General features: G+C 39.0%; 1 protein-coding gene across 1 annotated transcript in view; it reads right to left on the bottom strand.

Moving 5' to 3' along the window:
• Nucleotides 1-7,086, bottom strand: part of LOC308502071 (uncharacterized protein) — a 42,899-nt gene extending 35,813 nt beyond the window's left edge. Inside the window, exon 1 of the mRNA XM_081059314.1 lies at nt 6,694-7,086. The gene's annotated coding sequence lies outside the window, so the exon portion shown is untranslated. The remainder of the gene's footprint in view (nt 1-6,693) is intronic.
• Nucleotides 7,087-21,062: the final 13,976 nt, after the last annotated feature.

Below are 21,062 nucleotides of genomic sequence, written 5' to 3'. Positions count from 1 at the left end.
ACATTTAACTTTACAGACCAGCACTGAGAAAAGGGTTCTCCCAATGATAATTGCAATGTACTAAAGAAACAGGAAGCCCCATTTTAACGTCTCAGGCTGTTTCATTACCGAAGAAATCCACAGGGTGGCAATAACAGTAAACTAAAAGTAAAAATCTGAGTAGTCTAAGAAACAGACTTCTTTAATGACTAATGTTTACAGATTTCCCTTTCCCTGCTTTTATAATGTCACCAAGGCCAGAGAAGCTGGGAGAACAGCAGGAAGTGATGACGGCTCCCACTGGAGAACCAGCTGTGATTTAGACCCTTTGTAATGCTCACAGTGTTACAAAGGAGACTTTACCATCCTCATCCTCATTTTGCAGAAGAAACGATAAAGAAAGAAAAACACTATGTTAGGTAACAGAGGTAGTAAGTGATGAAGCCAGAATTCAAAACTTAGTGTTTCTGATCAAAGTCCACGGTCCTTTTCCACACTTGCTGAGAGCTCTAAAGAAAACCCATTTGGTTAACACAAAGCTCCCCTTCTTCCTAACCATCCTCCTTATTGATAAAGAAATGAGATGTTTGCTACTTTCTTTATAACTGAAGGGATGCTTAAAAAATTGGATTCATTTTTTAGCACAGGACATTATAAATAACTTTCCCAGTGCAGTATAAATAACTTTAGTGTAAATCACTTTACACTATTAAGTAATGGTTTGATCACTATAGCAATTTCGGATTTACTTCAGGGTCACTCACATGTCTTTCCTGCCATTTAAACGGAGCAGGATATTTCTTCATTGGTTGTCATATTTATCAAGGTACTTTGAGTTACAAATAACAGATTTCGTTCAAACTTGGTTAAAGAAAAAAAAGGGGGGATGGCTTCCCAATGGAATAAAGGTTCATTTTAAGGAAACCAAAGGCAAGAAGTTCTTTTAGGTGATATAGAAAATCCCATCAAGAGCCAGAAAAACGCGAGGAATTATAGCAATTGCTCGTACTTATTCTCTCCATGTTTTCTAGACCAGGATTTTCTTGGCATGTTCAGGCTATTGCCTCTTCTCATAGCTGGTTTTATTTTCTTTTCTATACCCCACAGTTCCTGAATTCTCAGCTCCAGTATCTAGCAGAGACTGGCTCACATCTTTGAATCCAGATTCCCAACCTCTGAGAGAAAGAATCCAACATAGTCTGGCTATGTAGAGTAACTAAGCTCAAATAAGAGTGATGATTATTGAAGAATGATATTCTGAGCCAGGCAGACACCCCAGAAAATGTATGTTATGATTGGCTAAATATCTTTCTGGGAAATTATACAAAAAATTAGAAAGGGCATCAGAATGAAATTCTAAACCAATTGGCATGTCTCCATTTCCCCTTACGCCAATGGTGATAACTATCAAACCATAATTTGAGTCAAAAATTTTGATAATTTTTCCGAATAAAGTTAAGCCAAAGTTAGAACATTCTGAATTTATACTTATAATATCTATACTTCTGCATGCCTATTTTAAAATGAATTGTAAAATTAAAAATGAGACAATGACAGTTCAAGTAGAAATACACTAAAAAAAATATCACAAAAGATTAATTTAAATTTAACATACAGAAAGAAGCTTGATTAAAATTGAAGTCACTGAAACAGGTTGTCATTTGCAGAGGACACTTCTCTGGAAGATGATCCTTAAATAACAAAGAAGATCTAGTAAGGATATAAAATATCCTGATTAGAACCAGGTCAGTGAATTTTTTAAAGCAACATTCTTAAGTTGTTTACAACCAACATTTTTCTATTTAGAAAAAGAGAAATGTAAAAGTTACCAATATGTTACAAACGTAAGCTACTATCAAAAGTTAAATTACATGCTGCTCATACTCAACACTAGTGATTTTCGCACTGCGGCGCAATCAGAATTGCCTGGAAGTCCTATTGAAACACAAATTGCCGCCTGCCCCACTGCCTCTCACCCCCTTAAGTTTCTGATTCTGTAGATATGGCTGGGGTCTGATATCTGTAATTTGTATTTGTAACAAGTTCACAGTTGGCACAGATGTGCTAGCCCTGGACGGCACTTTGAGAACTCCTGCTCTAAATTTTTTTTTCTCTTTTCTCTTCTCTTCTCTCCTCTCCTCTCCTCTCCTCTCCTCTCCTCTCCTCTCCTCTCCTCTCCTCTCCTCTCCTCTCCTCTCCTCTCCTCTCTTCTCTTCTTTTCCCTTTCCTTTTCTTTCTACCGTCCTCTCTTTCTCTCTCCCTCTCTCTCATTCCTATCCTTTCTCTCCCTCCCTTCTTCCCTCCCCTTTCTTTCTTCCTTCCTTCCTTCCTTCCTTCCTTCCTTCCTTCCTTCCTTCCTTCCTTCCTTCCTTCCTTCCTTCCTTCCTTCCTTCCTTCCTTCTTTCCTTCCTTCCTTCCTTCCCCCCTCTCTCCTTCCCTCCCTCCCTCCCTTCCCTCCATCCCTCTCTCCCTCTCATTCTTTTGTTTCCCTGTTCACATTAAGCTCACTTTAAGAAGTTCAGCTGTGTGCTGTGTCAAGCATCCATCCTGCTCAGTGTGTTCTGGGGGACTCAGGTGATTACGAAAGGCAAAGGAAGGTTTTTCCTTGGTGATGCACTCATGTTAGAGCTAACAGAGGCTGGAGAGCTTGTGTGGGACCTGGAAATTAATGGAAGTCTGTATTTTAGTATCTCAATTGTGATCATCTTATTGCTCTTTTGTCAGTTTGTGGTATGGTTTTCTCACCAAATTCACGCCGGTCTGTGCAGAAGGTCTGCACAATGCAGAGTGTGATTTTAAATGGGTGCAAACATCCAGACTCTTGGAGCTTGCTAATTGTCTTTTATTCTTAAGCTTTACTGAGGTATAATTGACAAACAATTTTGTAAGATATTTAAAGTGTACACAGTGATAATTTGATATAGATATATATATTGTGAAAGAATCCTCCCATCTAGTTAGTTAACATATCCATCATCTCACATTTACTTATTTATTTATTTATTCTTTCATTCATTTATTTGTTGGTGAGAACATCCTAGCAAATGACAATTATACAATGCAGTGTTATCACTATGGTCACTGTGGGGACAGAGCCAGGAGTGTAGTTTCTAGGCTCTCCGCCTCACGTGGAAAGGTGCTGGATCTGGTAGTAAATGGCCATCACCTGTGATTGGATGACCATCAGCTGTGGCTAGTTGGCCGTCAGCTGTAACCAGTGAGCCACTGGCCACTAATATAACTGCTGTGGCTACGCTAGCAGAAAATGGGGGCTAGCAAGAAATAGCACAGCGGATTGGTATGACTCCCTGACCTATGGCTCCGTGAGTGTTCCTTTTTGCCCTCACCATATCCTGTGTTCTTATGTGGGGAGCGGGACGAGAGACCCCGCATGACACCTTGCATAATACATGGCGCAGCCAGCAGGGTACGGTTCCTGCCAAAGCCCTCTGAAGGGCAGTGGAGCAGTTTGTGCGTATGAACACTCAGTCACAGGAAGACCGGGAGGAGCAGCTGCTGGAGAGCTGGACCCCCGTGGAGGGGTGGGAAGACGTGGAAGGTTCCCCAACCAGCAGAGGACAGAGAAAGCGAAGGTTGTTGTGGCCCTGTGGGTTGGGAAGTTCTTGCTGAGGGCCTCACCCCCAGGTTGGGGAGGACTTGGAGCCCTCGCCTGCGGAGGGGCCCACGTTGTGGGGCCAATGCATAGCTCTGGCAAATGACTATGGACTATGGGGAATTGCCTTGCCTCCCTAATTTAATGGACCACTTGAGTATTTTGGAATATACCACCGTGTAGTGGAACTGGCAGATGTTTGCTTTTGTGTCTTGAACGGCGGCCATTGAGAATAGGTAAGCACCTTGACTGTGAGTCACTATTGTTCCAGCATGGTACCCTGAGAGGTCTATAGAGAATGGCAGTGCCCTGAGAGGCCCTGGATGTGTCCAGGGAGACTGGTGGTACCCTAAGAAGCTCAGGAAGTCTGGCTGTGCCCAGAAGGCCTGGTGGTGCCCTGAAAAACCCTGGCTGTGTCCAGAGAGCCTGGCTGTGTCCAGGATGTTGCATTCATCCCCAGGCTCCTTGCACAGAGCCCCTTGGGGAAGACGCTTGTCGCATAGATTGTGAGGTGAGACCCTGGGTGGAGTGTGGGGACAGAGCCAGGAGTGCAGTTTCCAGGCTCTCGGCCTCACATGGAAAGGTGCTGGCTCAGGTAGTAAATGGCCATCAACTGTGATTGGATGGCCATCAGCTGTGGCTAGTTGGCCGTCAGCTGTAACCAGTGAGACATTGGCCACTAATATAACCGCTGTGGCTACGCTAGCAGCAAATGGGGGCTAGCAAGAAGATGGTGGCTAAGTTAACAAGAGTGGATTGCAGTTAGCATGGCGGATTGCAGTTAGTAAGTGAGATTGGTTGGCAGAGAAAAGTGGACAGCAGGTTGTGGATAGTGTGGCACCTGCTTCCTGTGTCTCCAACTCCGCTGCCAGCGAGACTATAGTGGTTTCACTCCCCTCTCTATGGCTCTGTATTCCTTTTTGGCCTCACCATGTCCTGCGTTCTTATGTGGTGAGCGGGACCAGATTCCTCGCCTGACACCCTGCATGACAGTGACTATGTTATACATTTTTACATGCTCAGGATTATTCATCTTACAACTGAAAGTTTGTACCCTTTTACCAACCTTTCTCTATTTCCTCCAGCCTCTGACAACTACTTTTCTACTCTCTGATTTCTTTCATTTTCATTCTGTAGGTTGCCTTTTCATTCTATAGATGGTTTCCCTTGCTATATAGAAGCTTTTTAGTTTTTTTTTTTTTTTTTTTTTTTGCTTTTGGTGTCAAATCCAAGAAATCATTGCCAAGACTGATGTCAAAGAGCTCTGAGAACTCCGAGAACTGTTCTAAGCTCAGGACAGGAGAACCATTTCTAACCAGTATTTTTCTGGGTTCATACAGAGTTACACTAAATACAAATAAATGCACCAAAAACTATAAGCAAATAAACAGCAAAATGCTTTTCAGGCCTACTTTTCAGGGCCCTGGTTTATCCAAATTGCAGATGGGGATACTGGTGGTTAGGAGAGTTAAACACACACACACACACACACACACACACACACACACACACGTGCATACATTTACAAATGACATCCCATATTCCCTCAAAGACGAATGAAAGCTCAGAAGCTGGAGTCAAGGTTAATACTAAGCAAAAAGGAAGGCAAGGAAATACGTGTTCAGGTTGTCACATATTTATACAGGATCATAGTGTAATGGAATCATTGTAGATTTTGTGATCAGACTATCCAGAGTTTATAAAGCCTAGGTGTGCCATTTACTAAGTATGGAATCTTGTATGTTGGTTTTCATAATTCCTATTAAAAGTAATGTTGAGAACACACACACACACATATATATGATATAGATGTATTTATATGATACAGATAGCATATTAAAATGTCTAGCACATAGTAGGCATTCAAATGTATTAGCCACTATATATTAGAGTCCTATCATGTGCAAGGCACTGAGCTAGGTGCATTGGTTTGTTTAATCCTCACAAGAGCCCCATGAATTGTCATCATCATTATAACCATCATCATTCCCATTTTGCAAACAAGAAAACAGAATCCCAAGATCACTTGGGCAAAAATTCAGTCAAACACTTGAGGCAAACCCAAACAGTTTGAGGCCAAATGCTTGCCTTTCTACAAAGATGAGTTTTCATATTACCTTTATCTTTCCCATCTCAAGTGTCTTGGCTACAGTTATAAACCAGAAGTTTTCATCGCAGAATTGCTTCCTCATTTAGTCAATTTCCATGCCTTGCCTTTTACTTTCCTCTAAGTAATGTTCACTACTTTTATATCTTAATCTATAAAGACCTTGTTGGCAGACCGAATCAGACAAAAATAAGATGTGGGGAAATTTATTTTTCATCATCTAGTCTCCATTTTTATCTACATTGCTCCAATAATCCTTTAGTCTTTCTGCTGTTAGACCCTGTTCCCAGGGGGGGAAAAGCTGATCCTGAACTTCTACACCATAATTGCTCACCCTCTCTGGCTAGTCAATACAAAAGAGTCTGTTTTATAGCATAATTTAGTCTATATTGTATTGTTAATGATACAAATGATAAAAATGCCTCCTCTCTCTTTATGAGGAGGTAGATAGACCTGTCACCTCTCCCAGTCAAATATTATCTATTTGTCAAGGTGTCACTCAAATGTCATTTTTACATGATTATTTGCCTTATTCCCCAATTTTTCTTAGCCTCCAAATCCCCACAATGCTTTAAGTTACTGTGTCTTGTTGTTTTCATACTCAACTGTCTATATTAAATACTACTTGTTTTCTCTTGTCTCCCATAGAACGTGATTTTTCTTGAGAGTTAACATTTACTGGCTCATCATTCTTTTGATGCCTGATTTAGTCAGACATTCTGCTGGTGCTGTAGAGGTGGTATGGTGAAGAAGACCATGAACCAGATTTGCAGAGGTTCACAATCTAGTGATCTCAGCAAATGCTTGGGGAAGCTAGGGAAGGGTTCATAGAGAAAGTAAAGTTTGAATACAGTCTGGAAGGAGTAGTAAAAGCTCTCAGATGTGAAGAAGGGGAAAAGGTATTCCAGATAGATGAAACAGTCTGTAAAAATGCATGGAGATGTGACAGCACATAAATAAAAAGATTTCCAGAGGAGACAATACATTTACTTACAATGTCAGATCTGATCCAGGAATGCTCCCACTAATCCCTTTATCCAACCTTGCTAGACATCAGTAATCCATCAAGGTTCTCCTGCATGCTGAGCTCAGACAAGCTCTTACTTCAGAGTCCTTCTCAACACAGCAGTCCAGGCAGCCATTACTGAACAACTGAAGTTTGCACAAATATGAAATCTGTTTGCCAAAAGTACCCTAACTGAAATGTAAAACTTTCTACTTGGTAGAATGTCAGTCTAGTGGGGCAGATGTCGTAGAAGAAGCTTTTAGGATGAATAACTCAAATTAGTTCCCCCTGGTGACAGGCAGTCTCTGTATGTAAAAGTAAAGAGATGCTCGCATTGCTGAAGGTTGACCAGGGGCTGGGAGAGAGCAAGAGTAAAGGAGCAAGGAAAGGGCATGCTGAGTCAAACTCTGAGAATTTTAAGCATGTAAAACAACCTTCTTGGGCTATCTGAGTGCCTACCTTTTGGTAACTGTTTTGAAATTTTGTTTCATTATTCATTTGATTCTGCTTAGGTACACTGTGCACAGCTCAAGGAATTATGTTCCCAAATAATAACAATAACTTATGTCTTTACTGTCACAGCATTCACGTGGGATATCACATGAAGCTCTTTACTGCCTCTGGCAGGCAGGTGGGTCTTCACAGATCCCCCTCACTCCATCTTTTATAATCAAAGTCTATGGTGCTGTATAGAGCAGAGATACCCTGTCATTATTAACTCAGTTTTATGAGAAACTCTTAAGTTATTGAAGTCTTTTACACTTTTTTACAAGCTATTCCTCAGAGCAATACTGAGAAATGGGTCAGCATTGTTATGGCTCTTTATAGTGTCAACTAATGATTGTTGGTACCTATTCCACGCCAACAGGAATCCCCAGTTTGGGGTGAGGTGAAGAAGGAAACTTCATTCAGTGCAAACAGCTCAAGTGTGATACAGCATGGCTGTGAGAACAGCACAACTGTAGAACAGCTCAATAATGCTACAGCTTAATTATGAAGCAGCACAGCATGGCTATGAGGTGACCCCGGGGCCAGATGGCCCTGGGGCCAGACCCCTCTCCCTCTAGACAGCTTTGCTCTGCTCCAGTCTGGTCCTGTCTGGTCCACTCTGCCCTGCACTGGTCTGCGAGACATTTTCCATCTTTCAGCTCCAGCTCCAGCCCTGGTCCAGCTCTAGTCCCAGCTGGGGAAACAGTTTTCCACATATGGTAGAAAGGGAAAATGTGCTCTTCAAGCCAGAGGGGAGCTGGCTTATATACATAGAAATCCCTGCCCCTAGTCCCTGATTGGTCTGTCCTTATGCAAATGAGGACTCCAAATCCTTGAAGTTTGATTGGTCCAAAAAGCCCTGTCCTCATTTGTCAGAATGGAGCCTCTCTGATTGGTCGATAAAGATGCTGATGGGGATATAGCTGTGTAGCTCCAATTGGATGGGGAAAGCCTCGGTCCTATTGGTTGAAATACTATTCCAGGAACTCCTTTGTAAGGGCTGGCTCAGATGGCAGGAACACAGTGCAGGCGGGCAGTTCGGTACAGGCTTCTCCCTGAAGTGTGGTTTGCAGGAGAGGCCCCTGTTTAGAAATGGCTGTTAGGCTCTGCTTTTAAATTTGAACCACTTAGCAATCAGGAGCCCTTTTCTGTAGGTATATTGTTTCCCAAGTTCCATAACAAATAGGAAAACAAGGCTAAAATTAGGCCTTGTTTAATTACCTAATCAAATTAAGTTGATTATTTTCTGAAAAGCTGAAAATTAATAGCAGAGTCTTATAACTAGGATCTCTTTTGCCATTTGATCATGAGTATTATAATTGACCAACAGGAATTAATAAAATATTATTTTCTTAACTATCTTGGAATTTTATTAAATCTCCACCATATGTTAGATGCTGCAAAGGTTACAAATCTGACATATATTAAATGGATAAGTGACACAATATATCAAATATATAAGGGCCCATATTTCATATATATGTAGATATATATATATAGATATATATATATACACACACATATATTTATATAATGTGTTGTCTGTCTTAATTTGGGTGCTTAGATGTAGTAAGATTTCACATTATGCTCTTCTCTTTATCACCGTCATTTTGCTCCCGTCCCCACTCTGCCAAGTGATAATGATTATCATAACCAATTATCAAGATGTCATATTGTCTGCTTTGAGGCCTTCTTGGTGCATTACTAAGAACTACTCCAACTTCTCTGTGGTTTTATCACAGCAATTGATAGATTTATAAGTTTTAAAAGTAAATGTAATATGTAAGGACAGAAAAATGTACTTGACTACATGGTATAGTTATGTTTGTCCACCAAACCAGAAGCTCGCCAAACCCCATTCTTTGGGGTTTTTATGGAGACTTCATTACATAGACATAATTGATTAAGTCATTAGCCATTGCTGATTGAACTCAATCTCTAGCCATTGTCACTTTCCTGTAAATCAAGGGATAGATCTGAAAGTTCCAACCCTCTAATCACTTGATTGTTTCCCCTGGTAAGTAGTCCCCTTACCTCAAGGGCTTTCCAAAAGTTACCTCATTAACATAAAGTCCCCTGTGGTTAAAGGGGCTTGTTATGAAGAGCAAAATACACCTTTATTACTCTCATCACTTAGGAAATTGCAAGGATATTAAGAGCTCTGTGCCAGGAATGGGGAGGAAAACCAAATATATGTTTATTATAAATTACAGTATCAAAGCAATATTTTCCCTAAGAGCTGAATATGTAAACTGAGCATAGCGGGATATTTCTTACCTGTCCGTTTCAGGAACTGTGTTCTCTTGGAAAAATGTCTTTCTTCCAGAACAGTCCCAAATCTACCCATTGACAGAGCTGGTTCAGGCTATATTAGCCTCAGATAACTTGAAATTTTAGATAATAGAACAGCAGTGTGTGGTACTAAAGATAAACTGAGGCATATTAAAATATTTGAGTTTATTAGAACAAAAGTCTATTTAAATCATGCAGAGCCAAACCAGAAGTGATTAGGAGTGTTCCACTGACAAGAGCTAAGAGAAAGTCTTTTACAGAGAAGACATGGAAGCAAAGCAAGGACATTGATCTATTCTCTTGCAGGGCTTGAGCCACATGACTGAAAAAGGCCCATCTTTCTGAACTCCACCTCCCTGCTGTTGAAGGAAACAGCTTCTTCATCTCCCCTTTTTACCAGCTTCACTACTTGGGAGAAGTTTGAAAAGGGATTGAATTCAGTTGAGTTAAGCTTTTTGCAGGGAAAGATGCTTATCTTTGCTCCTGCCCACACCTGTGCTAAGTGAGTCAGCTGCACTCTTCCCCAGGATCTAAGGGCAGATTCTTTGTAACAAAGTCTCTAACCTTACTATGAATATAGTAGTTCCTCCTTATCTGATGGGATATGTTCCAAGACCCCCTGGGTGTCTCAAACCACGTATTGTACTGAATACTGTATAGAATCTGTTTTACTATGCATATATACCTATGATAAAGTTTAATGTATAAATTAGGCACAGTAAGAGATTAACAACAATAACTACTAATACAATAGAACAATTATAACAATATACTGTAATAAAAGTTATGTGAATGTGATCTTTCTTTGACAACTGAGGTGGCTACTAAGTGACTAATGGGCACGTAGTATATACAATGTGAATATGCTGGACTAAGGGATGATTGACATCCCAGGCAGGACAGAGCAGGACAGTGCAAAATTTCATTATGCTATTTAGAATGTCACACAATTTAAAACTTATGAATTGTTTGTTTCTGGAACTTTCCACTTCATATTTTTGGACCACTGTTGACTTTGAGTTACTAAAGCTGTGGTAAGCAAAACTGCAGGTAAGGGGAGACTACTGTATAGTCAGCTTTCCCTAACTTTCTGGCAACACTTAAGAGTTTTACCTACCATATTTTCTGATCTAAGCCTCTGGAACCAGCTCTGAAGTACCTCAACCACAGCCAATGAAAAGTTTTACTTGAGTGCACTAGTGGCCCATTCAGGTTGACTTCCTCAGGCATTCCATAGATCATGTTCTTTTTCTCAGCTCCTTGCCATCTCAGTCTTAGCCTCACCAATATAGAACTGTCTTTTCTCTTGGGGTGGAAACTGTATCTTCTCAATACCCTCTCTGTGTCTGGTAGTCATTTCCATAACAAGCTAAATGGCCTTTTCCTAGCTCTATCATCTGTTTCAACATGTTGAACCATGCCTCAGATGTCATGTCCAGGTTTGGAGATTAATTTTCACCCAGGATTCTGAAACCACTGCTCCTCCATCTTCAAGAAGTGGCTTAATTTTAAATAATTCATTCTGAAATGAGGGTCCTAAAAGCATACCCCACTAAAAAATATTTTTCTAGTTCCACCTGGCACTACACATAATTGTTGCAACATTATCAACTACATTCCCTATGCTATACTTTGTTTACATCCCCGTGACTATTTTGTAACTTCCAATGCATGAATTATATAAATGTCTAACCACTATACTGTATACCTGAAACTAATATAAAATAATATTGAACATCAACTGTAACTGAAAAAAGTAAATAAATAATTTTTTAAAATTTGAAACAATTGTTGAGCTGGTTGCTTTTATCCTAATTTCCTTTATCTCCTTCTAGACAATCTTATATATAGAATTATGTAGTAATTGTTGAATTCTGTCTCATCATACTCTACTAGACACAAAGCACTAGGGACTTCTGAGAGTGCAACCCAACTACACCAGAGTCATAACTAAGTTAGCCAATCATCCGATTGGCCTGGGACTGAGGCATTTCCCAGGATGTGGGAGTTTCAGTGCTAAAATCTCAAAATGATTTGGGTTCAGTGCTAGGAGTTGTAATCTACTCATAGCTCTATAGCTCTTGGTATGAACCACACAAGGATTTTTGGTAATCTAAAAAAAAAAAAAATGTACATAAAGGGTTATGAGTCCATAAGCTCAGATGTGAGGGGAAAAAAAAAAAGAAAGCCATATAATGCATAAGGGTCCTGGCAGGAAAAAGATGGCACAATAAAAGGTAATTAATTGAGGAGGATTCAACAAAGAAATTACTTAAAAGGTATAGATAGGATTAAGGGAAGTCAACCAGGAATAGTGCAGCTCCCCTGTCCTACTGCAAGCTAACAACAATGGAGAAGTTTCTAAAGATTTTAGACTTGAGAGGGCAAGAAGAAGGAATGGTTACTGGAACCCAGCCAGAGAGTGACTATAAGGGAGGTCCACCTGACAGGATCTGCTGCTTTCAGGAAAAGGACCCAGTCAACCTATAGGGAGGGATCCTCGGAAATCTCGATTCATTCTGTTCTCTTCCTCTGATCTCCTACCCGTGCCTCCTAATGGCTGGACACAACAAGAATCAGGAGGGCAAAGAAGTCTGTAGAAGCTGTCCAGCAAGGCTAGCCCCTGGAGCACAGAGCAGAGAAGAAAAAAGGTGGGGAATGGATCTAAAGGACAAAAATATTCAGCTTACATTATTTCCTTTAACTCAAAAGTAGTCTTATTTGGAGAACCCATCCCACCAAAGTTATAAGAAATTCAGGCATTAATGGAACTTTGCCTCCCATCCCCACCCACGTCCACCCCACATACGACCCTTACTCCATAGAGCAAACTTTAGTCTACACTGTATTTACACTTGCTGCTGAAATGGGCATTGTCCAAGCTTGGTAGAACAATCAATCTGGTGGTTCTGTGGCTTTATGCCACAGCCTTCATGGGAGTCTTTACTAGAATTGAGAACATCGAGGAGCATGATGCTACCCAAATGTGCCCACCATGCAGACATCCCCCACACCACAAAGTCCGTCCAAAGGACACTAGAGGGAGCCGGCCACAGTCCTATTTACCCACCATATGCTATTATTGTCCCTTTCCCAGGTATGAGAATCTTCTTGCCTTGGCATCTGCGTTTGCATATCTCCTTATAAAGACACCAGCTCTTCTCCTCTTCCACTCAAAATACCCTAGCATATGATCTTTGGTGGTTTGGATTTTCACAACATAAAGAGAGATCTTGAGTCAGTTTCTGCCTTCAGTCTTGTAGACTACCAACTGCCAAAATATTGGCTTTCTTTTTGGAATAAGAAAAAAGAAAACCACAGAAACAAACTCAGTCAGAATTTTCTCTGATTCTTCTATTGCAACACAAATAACATGCAACTTAATTTACTTACATCAAATTGAAAATGTAAATGGTGTTGGGGTACTATAGCAGAAGGGGAATTTAATCCTTGCATGTAAGACAGAAACAAATATATGTGTGTATATATATGTATACATGTACATATATACATATATTTGTATATATAGTGTATATACGTGTGTATATATATACATATATACATATATTCATTTCTGAATATATATATATATATATACCTATATATTCAGTGTATAAAAAGACAGAAAAACAGCCATAGTCTAGTCACTTATTATACTCTACATATACCCTTTACCCCTTTCACTTTGCGTCTACGTGTCTAAGCCTCTGAGTTTGATAGAAATGGAAGGACGTGGGAGGAGGAAAGGTAACCATACAATGATATGACTTCATCTACAATTTTCAAGTAAACTTGCCTCTCTGAATGAATGTTAGATTACTTTCCAGAGCTGGTAGCCTCACATAATCTATATGGATAAGAGCCAGAGGAAGCATTAGTGTAGAGTTAATAAATGGTCCTGGCTTGAACCTTGAAAGAGAGACCTGAGTTGGAATCATTGTTCTTTGATCTATTAGCTCTATGATGTTAGGAAACTCACATAACCACTCTGAGTTCTGGTATCCTCATCTGTAAAATTAGGGTAACGACACCAATCTTGCATAGCTGGTGTAAGGAGTAGAAGTGATAAAACGAGGCTTCTGTCTAGCACCTAGACCATAATAATGAGTTTCGTCCCCTTCGGGAGGAAAAGGCATTGGTAATCCCAATCCAGCATTTTCTTGACAGACTTCTATTTCGAACAACATGGTGGCCTATTTCTGTAGGTATGTACAGCTTGCTTAAGAGTTTCAGTCATAATAGAGGGCAGAAAAATGCCAACTAGTCTTGAGGGACCAGAATACATTGAGATCAGAAACTAGGGCTAAGGTGTGCCCAGTTATACCTGTTGAGTAGCCATGGTGAATATTATTTCCTAAACTATGAAGAAGCATTTAGTGGTGGAGTGAAGTGCGTATCACCCTTCAGAGCAGACTCTTGCTCCTTTCAAACCTGGGTAATACAAATACCAATTAAACACATCCCTGTGGGCTTTTCAGAGTAAGTCAAGGCCATCCAATCACCAACCACTTGCCCACAAAGATTGTCTTTAGAACCTTCTCACATAGGGACACATCAAAGTCATTTTGTCACACAGTTGAATTTCTCACCATCTCAGAGTTAGGTGCTGTAAACTGAGATCCTTTTTGGTACAACTTAGCTTGTGTTCTTTTGGTTTACTCTTGTTAGAGATAACAAAGTGGCTGGCTAGCATAATTATACATTAGTGAAGTTCAAATGAAATGGCATTCTCTTACTTTCTAAGTCTGTGATATGCCTTCTAGCTCCCTTTAAATGTCAGGTTCCACACTTTAGCTTTAGGACAATATTTCATTTCATTATAATTATAGATTATGAACCTTGAATCTGAACAAAAACTCATGAAATTGAGGTAAAGGAGAATAGCAGTGGCCACAGCCAAACAGTGAAATGTATGTCTTTACTATAACGTGTATGGATTATGTGCTGTTGAGTTGGCTCCAATTCCTGGCAGCCCTATGAATGAGTCATGCCCACAATATCCTGTCCTCAACAGCCCTGTTCCGCTCCTGTGGACTCATGCCTATGGCTGCTTTAGTGGAGTCAATCCATCTCATATTTGCTCTTCCTCTTTTCCTTTACTGTAACATGTTTCTGTATATCATGTCATTCTGAAGCTATGTTTTTAGCTTAATTGAGTTTACTAATAATAATATAATAATATACACATAAACACACACACATGCAAAAACATTACCCCCAACCACCAACAAAACAAAGTAACCTCCTCCGAAAACAAACCACTCCACTTGATTCTTAAAATCTCATTTGTAAAAATTAGCCTACCAGAATTTAAGTTTTCCTTTTGAAATTTCACAACTCTTAAGTGTTTCATTGTAAGTTTTTCACGTAAACTCTTACTGTGGGGATCCCTAGTGTGCGATCACTTTAAACTCTAAAGCTTTTACTTTCTTCTTTAAAAATTCTAAAATTGCTCCTTTGAAACTATTCTTTTATTTATTTATTACTCCTTTTTCACCTTTAATGTCATAAAAAGTCAAAGAAAAGAAAAAAAAACTGGCTTCAGAGTCAAGATGTTGAAAATCACTGTAAGTTGCCTAAACAGGAATGCAAATAAAAGACATTTTGTTTCACTAAAACTGTTTTTGAAATGATATTTCGTGGCTCAAAGCAAAACAGTATAGGTGGATGTGTTTCTGAAAATTGCAACAAACTTATTTGTAATTGTAAATTGTAAAATACCACACAAGTATCTTGTAATACTTGTTTTTGCCCGAACTCTGCTCTCTATACTTATACTTATTCTATACTTATTCTATTATTCTATACTTATTCTATACTTATTATTCTATACTTATTCTATACTTATACTTATTCTATACTTATGAAAAGATCAAGACCGATAGTGATGGGTATATGAGATTCAGGTAAAGGCAGAATAAAAGGAAGAGGACTAGAAATAGTTTGCTCACAGTTCAGTAAGATTCCTAGATATCTAAAAACTTGGACAAGGTGGATATTACTCTCCTTGTTTATGTTTAGTTCATAATATAAAAATAAATACACACTCAGATATACACTAGCAAATATTGCTAGTTTATGGTAATTGTGTGTGTGTGTGTGTGTGTGTATCTTTTTTTCAACATTGTGACCTTATCATAGGGAAGTCAAAACTCTAATGGCACTTGACTAATAATTTTCGCTTGTCCGTTTTTTAAGAGCCAGCTCTTCCTTACCTCCCAAAGTTTCTCATTCTCAATTTCTACTCCAAAGTTCTTATGCTTGGGGGATTATCAAAACCAAATTTGTCTTCAAAACATGAGTACTAAGCAGATCATTACAGTGAGCAGTTAGGGATGCTAATAGTGATCAAATGGAAGTCTGACTAAGAGAAAGAATTCAAATTAAAGAGAAAAGAAAGAATTTTGAAGAGCAAAAGCTGAAGAAGACACGTATTGGATGTTTTTCCTTTTTTTCTCCTTTTAGTTCAAGTCTATTTTCCAGAATTATCATACCTACCAAAAAAAAAACATAAGTCATTAGGTCTTCTAGACAAAAATTTAGTTCAGCTATCCCATGAAATTTAATTCCTAAACAAGTGAGGATATAAAGGGAAGTAATAAAGAAGATGAAAATAGAGAAAGCAAATTAAATCAAGTAAAAGAAAAGTGATGTGTGCAGAAAGCAACAGAAGAAAGCTTTCTCAGGAAGAAGATAGTATATTTTATTCATTATTTCAGAGTTAGCTCCAAAATGCTAAAAAGTACAATTTTACACAGCTGTTTAGTTTCCCCTCCAAAGGGCCTTATAGAAAAGATATGAGTATCTTCTGGTGGCCAGAGAGCCTTGCTCAATTGGCTCTATTTTCAAGGTGAGTTCAGGGTGTTTACAGAGTTCTCTGCATGTTTTACATTTTACCAGATCTCAATTATGTACTTAACTAGAGAGGAGATTTCAAACACCACTAGACGCAATACCAGAACATGGGGATTTTTTTCCAACCAGAAGGGTAGTGTTCAATCCAGAAAGAGCATTGGATTGAGTGTAAGGAAACTCAGGTTTTGGTTCTAGCTTTGCCACAAATAGATGAATTAGTTTGAGATAGTTTGTTAATCTCCTGATTCTCATTTGTAAAATGACTGGGGTTTAAATGGATATTTTTTAAGATTTCCTTCCAGTTCTTATTTATTTATTAGACAATCTTTTCAAGTTCTTTAACCACCAGTAAGCCAATTTACTAGTCTTTAGAGAAACATTAAGAATGTATCTAAATAGTTTAGAAAAAAACAAAAGAAGCAAAACAAACACAACAAAGTCTTGTAGAAGCTGGAACTTTTATATAAAATCAACATATGCTGAAATAAGCAAGTTTTTAAAAACCTGCTTTTCAAACTTCTCAATAATTGCTTCTGCCCTCTCAATAATCTCAGATCTAAAGGTGCATCATTTTCCAAATCCTAAATCCAGTTTCCTATAGAAGAGGGTTAAGTCACAGTCACTCCCAAACCCTACTTCTCCAGCTCTTAGTTCTCTTAATGAAAATGAAGACCACTCATAATATATCTTTACTTTGGTATGCAGATATAAATTAAAGTTAAAAGAAGGAAAGTGTATGTTTGCAAAGGCAGTGGTGGCATGGAATAGATATTGTAAATTAACTTTATTTCCATGGCCTGGAATTTATCAGTGACACTATCATACAGCTACTCAGAATTATGGAGTTGTGGTTCGTATAAATTCTTTGTGTATTATATGTCATAAGTAAGCTAAAGCAAACCCAACAGGGAGCATTATCTTGATGGGTTTCCATAGACAAATGTGTGGTCCAGATTGGAGGGCTGGAACTTTTCCACAATAGGCTTCTGAAAAATTATTCAGGCTAAACTTCAAGTTGTGTAGAAAACTTGTGCAACTCAATATATTAGCCACGTGGAGCACTTTAAGTGTGGCAAATCCAAATGGAGATGTGCTGTAAGTTTAAAATACACACCAAAGTTTGGAGATAGTACCAAAAATTTAAAAAAGAATGTAAAATATCATTAAAATTTTATATTGATTAAATATTGAAAGGATAATACAAGTACTTAGACTGTATCTGGTTAAGTAAAATGTATTAAAATTAATTTCATCTGTTCTTATTTACTTATTTTGGCTGTCAGTAATTTTTAAATTACATATGTGGCTCATATTTGGGTCTTAAATTATAGCTCATTTGGACAGTGCTGGTCTGGACCATCAGCCCCTTGCATATAGGGTCATTCTAGTCTTGATTCACATACTATTCTTAGCACCAAATGTGAATGGTCACTCTATGTTTTGAATGACAAACAGAGCCATATAATCAGAGTACCTACTCCTCTGAACATAGCTAGAGATCATGAAAAACCTTTGCTCTTTTATTACTCTATTTTTGTGTTCTCAACTGACCATTTACTGATGTTGTTTTAGCATCAATGAGGTTTATAAGAATCATTTTCTGTTTTCCAGTTTCAGATGTATTATATCAATGCCTCCATACTTTATGCTCTAGTCCCTTGAATGGTTTAAACTCTCCTTAACCCCCTTAGTCAACTAATTGCATTTTTTTTCCTTATGGTGATATGCTGAATAAATTTTTGTCAGCTCAGCATCATACCTTAGCCTCTTCAACAGCAGGAACTACATTTCCCAGAACCTCCTTCCCTGTATGGTTCCAAGTTGGAGTCTGTCAATGAGAAGCACTTGCTCAAGAGTTAGAAGGCAGAAGAGGTTCTGCCTCTTGGTTTCTGGAGTCAGCTACAGGAAGATGTGTGGGCAGAGGAAGGTTCAAAGCTGCTTCCAGATAAATTTCCTGAGGAACTCCTGTATTTATGTTGCTGACTGACAGCTGATGTGGGTGGACTCACAGTAAAGCTGATGAAGTTAAAATTTCAGGGCTTCTTTCTTGCATGGACCCTTTTTAGGACTCTGGAAGTGGCTTTAGTTTTTAAACTTATTTTTATTTATAATTTATTATTTTATTTATAATTTTATTTATTTGTTCTTAAAGAGAGCCCTGTAAATTGCATAAGCCTTAAGGCTCACGACACTTGGCTCTAGCCCTGAGTGTTTCAGAGCCTCTCAGAGATCTTGTGACTCTGGTGACTTCAGGAGACCTCCTGAAAACTACTGGCTTTGGGGTGGAGTTGGAGATCTTCAGTAGAGCTTCTCTGACTTTTCCTCCCCCTGCCCTTCCAACAGTTGTGGCTCTCTAACTCCCTTCATACTAAGAACAGACTGGCTTTTGTTTCCATGACTCAACCAGTCATTGCTTAAAAATGATTGCTGTCAACAATTAGATTATAATTCTTTTTTTCTGTTGTTCCACTTAATCTCAAATTTAATAAATGGCATTTCTCTACACTACAAATGATAGGAAAATAATTATTTAACATCACATGAATAAAATCTTAGGGTAAGTTCCATCTTGATCAACATTGGATATTCATAATGTAGCACTTCGTCTGGCACATAGTGTGTGCTTAGTGAATATGTGCTAATGAGTTAGTGTGTGAATTATGAGTGAGTGAAAGAATGGACGACTTTATGAGCATTTGTATCCAAGTTGCTCTCTAGTAATGATTATTAAAACAATATAGATCATGTTTGTTCTAACAAATTCTCTCAAAATTTATTTAGCACAGTGTCAAGAACTCCCAGCTGCACACTGCTTTTTTTTGGATGAAAATAAGTAGATTTAGAGCCATTCCAGCACAAATTCTAGGGAATTCCAGGATACATCTGTAATTATTTTAGGGTATTCCAGAGGTTGGAGGCCACACCTCCAAGGGTGAATATATACATACATATTAAAGGGGCTTGATTATTGGATCAGAGCTTGAAGAATTCAAGTTCTCTCATTTCTTTTCCTTGAAATCTAAATTTGCATAATAAATAGCAGTGATAATCATTTTGCTGGATAAGAAAGTCAATGGCTAGTCCTCACCAGACTAAATCATGCTTTTAATTCTAATGAAGACTATAATCTTAAAAAAATTAACAATTTGATCATGCTTAGAATTAGATAAGCATTTTTAGAATATATATATGTATATATATGGCATTACTGTATGCTCTATATTGAAGTCAAACTAAAGTATGACTTCAACATTTAGGAGTTTGTCATTTAAAAAATATTGATGAATGGAAAAGTCAAAAATTCCATGTTTTACTATTTTTCTCTAAGAATTAATTTTCCTTAGTTTTTATTTTTCATGGGTGGAGTAAGAAAGTAACAATAGAAGATAGTTTCATAATTATCGATAATGAATGTGTTGGTAATTAAGATTGAAAATTTCAGGTCTTTTTGTTTATTTGTTTTCATTTAGTAAATATTTACTGTTCCTGCTTATCCTAGGGTACTATGCTAACCAGTGGGAATATAATGAATGATCCTTGATAGCTAGCTACCTTCCTGATGTGAGGCAGGCAGTCATATAACATAATTCCAGGAAAAAAAATAGATAAATGGTTTGGGGTAACAGGGAAGGAAAAAAAGGAACATTTGTGGGACTAGATTCTGGAGGTACATGATAATCTCTTATACTTACCCTTGCACCTTTGGGAAACTCTCATAAAGGAGGAAACAGATTCTGGGACATTGAATACCTAGCCCAAGCTAACTCCTTTAATAAAGACCAGCAGCAGAAATTTATACGTAGGTCTGTCTGGGCCTTAGAAGCAAAGAACAACAAATAGTCCTGTATTCCATAGAGTTTTGGGGTACAGGTCACAGTCCCTCTGGCATGTGCTTAGCGTAACCCAGTTCATTCTCTAAAGGCCATGTGGGTCGTTCCAACTGGGAATACCGTTTATTGGGTGATATTGCTCGGTACCTGCCATCCTGAGGCTAAGAGGGCTCAGTTGCTTAAGCTTTCACCAGCTGGCAGACGCAATTGGAGCAGAAGGTAGGATGTGGATTTATTCAGCTTTTATCCCCAAATGTAGTATTAAATACACATTAACCGCTCATTAGTTCTTCTGTTAAATGGGTGTAAACTCTGATTATTTACATGCATTTTCTGAGGGTTGGGCTTCAGTTTCCTCCCCAGCGGTGATGGAGGAAAGGATCCATAAATTATCTTTCGGGAGTAAGTTGCCAATTAGTTTTAAGAATTTATAATTTCAGTTCTTAGTTGCTATCTCAGAAATAGTTTCTGGTGCTTGACAAATGTTGAATGAATACATGCATCTAGAAACAAGTGTCTGGGAAAGAGCAGCGCAGCATAATTTGGGTGCCTAACTTTACCTCTCCTAAAGGCGTCAGGAGGTGGTAAGGGAGGAGAGCCCCCTCCCCGCTGCAACGAAAGGACCCGTAGAGCGTGCTCCTCAGGAAACGCCACAGTACAGTGCAAAGCGCAGTCACCCCGGCTTTCCTCTCCTCCGCGTCTCGGCTCCTGCGCTCCAGCGCCCCGCGCGCGGGCGGGTTGTAAAGGGCACCCGGCGCCTTTAAATGCTAATGAGCGTCGCGGCCCCGCTCCGGAGCCAACTTTCCCCACCCTCTTCCCTCGCCCGCCCTCCCCTCCCCGCCCCTCCCCGGCCCGTGCGCCGCCTAGAAAAACTTGTGCGGGGCCATTTTT

The sequence above is a fragment of the Rhinolophus hipposideros genome (genome assembly GCF_964194185.1).
Source record: "Rhinolophus hipposideros genome assembly, chromosome: 9".
NCBI classification, from domain to species: Eukaryota; Metazoa; Chordata; class Mammalia; order Chiroptera; family Rhinolophidae; genus Rhinolophus; species Rhinolophus hipposideros.
Note: the sequence above shows the minus strand (reverse complement) of the source record. Positions and strands in the feature narration are given on the sequence as shown.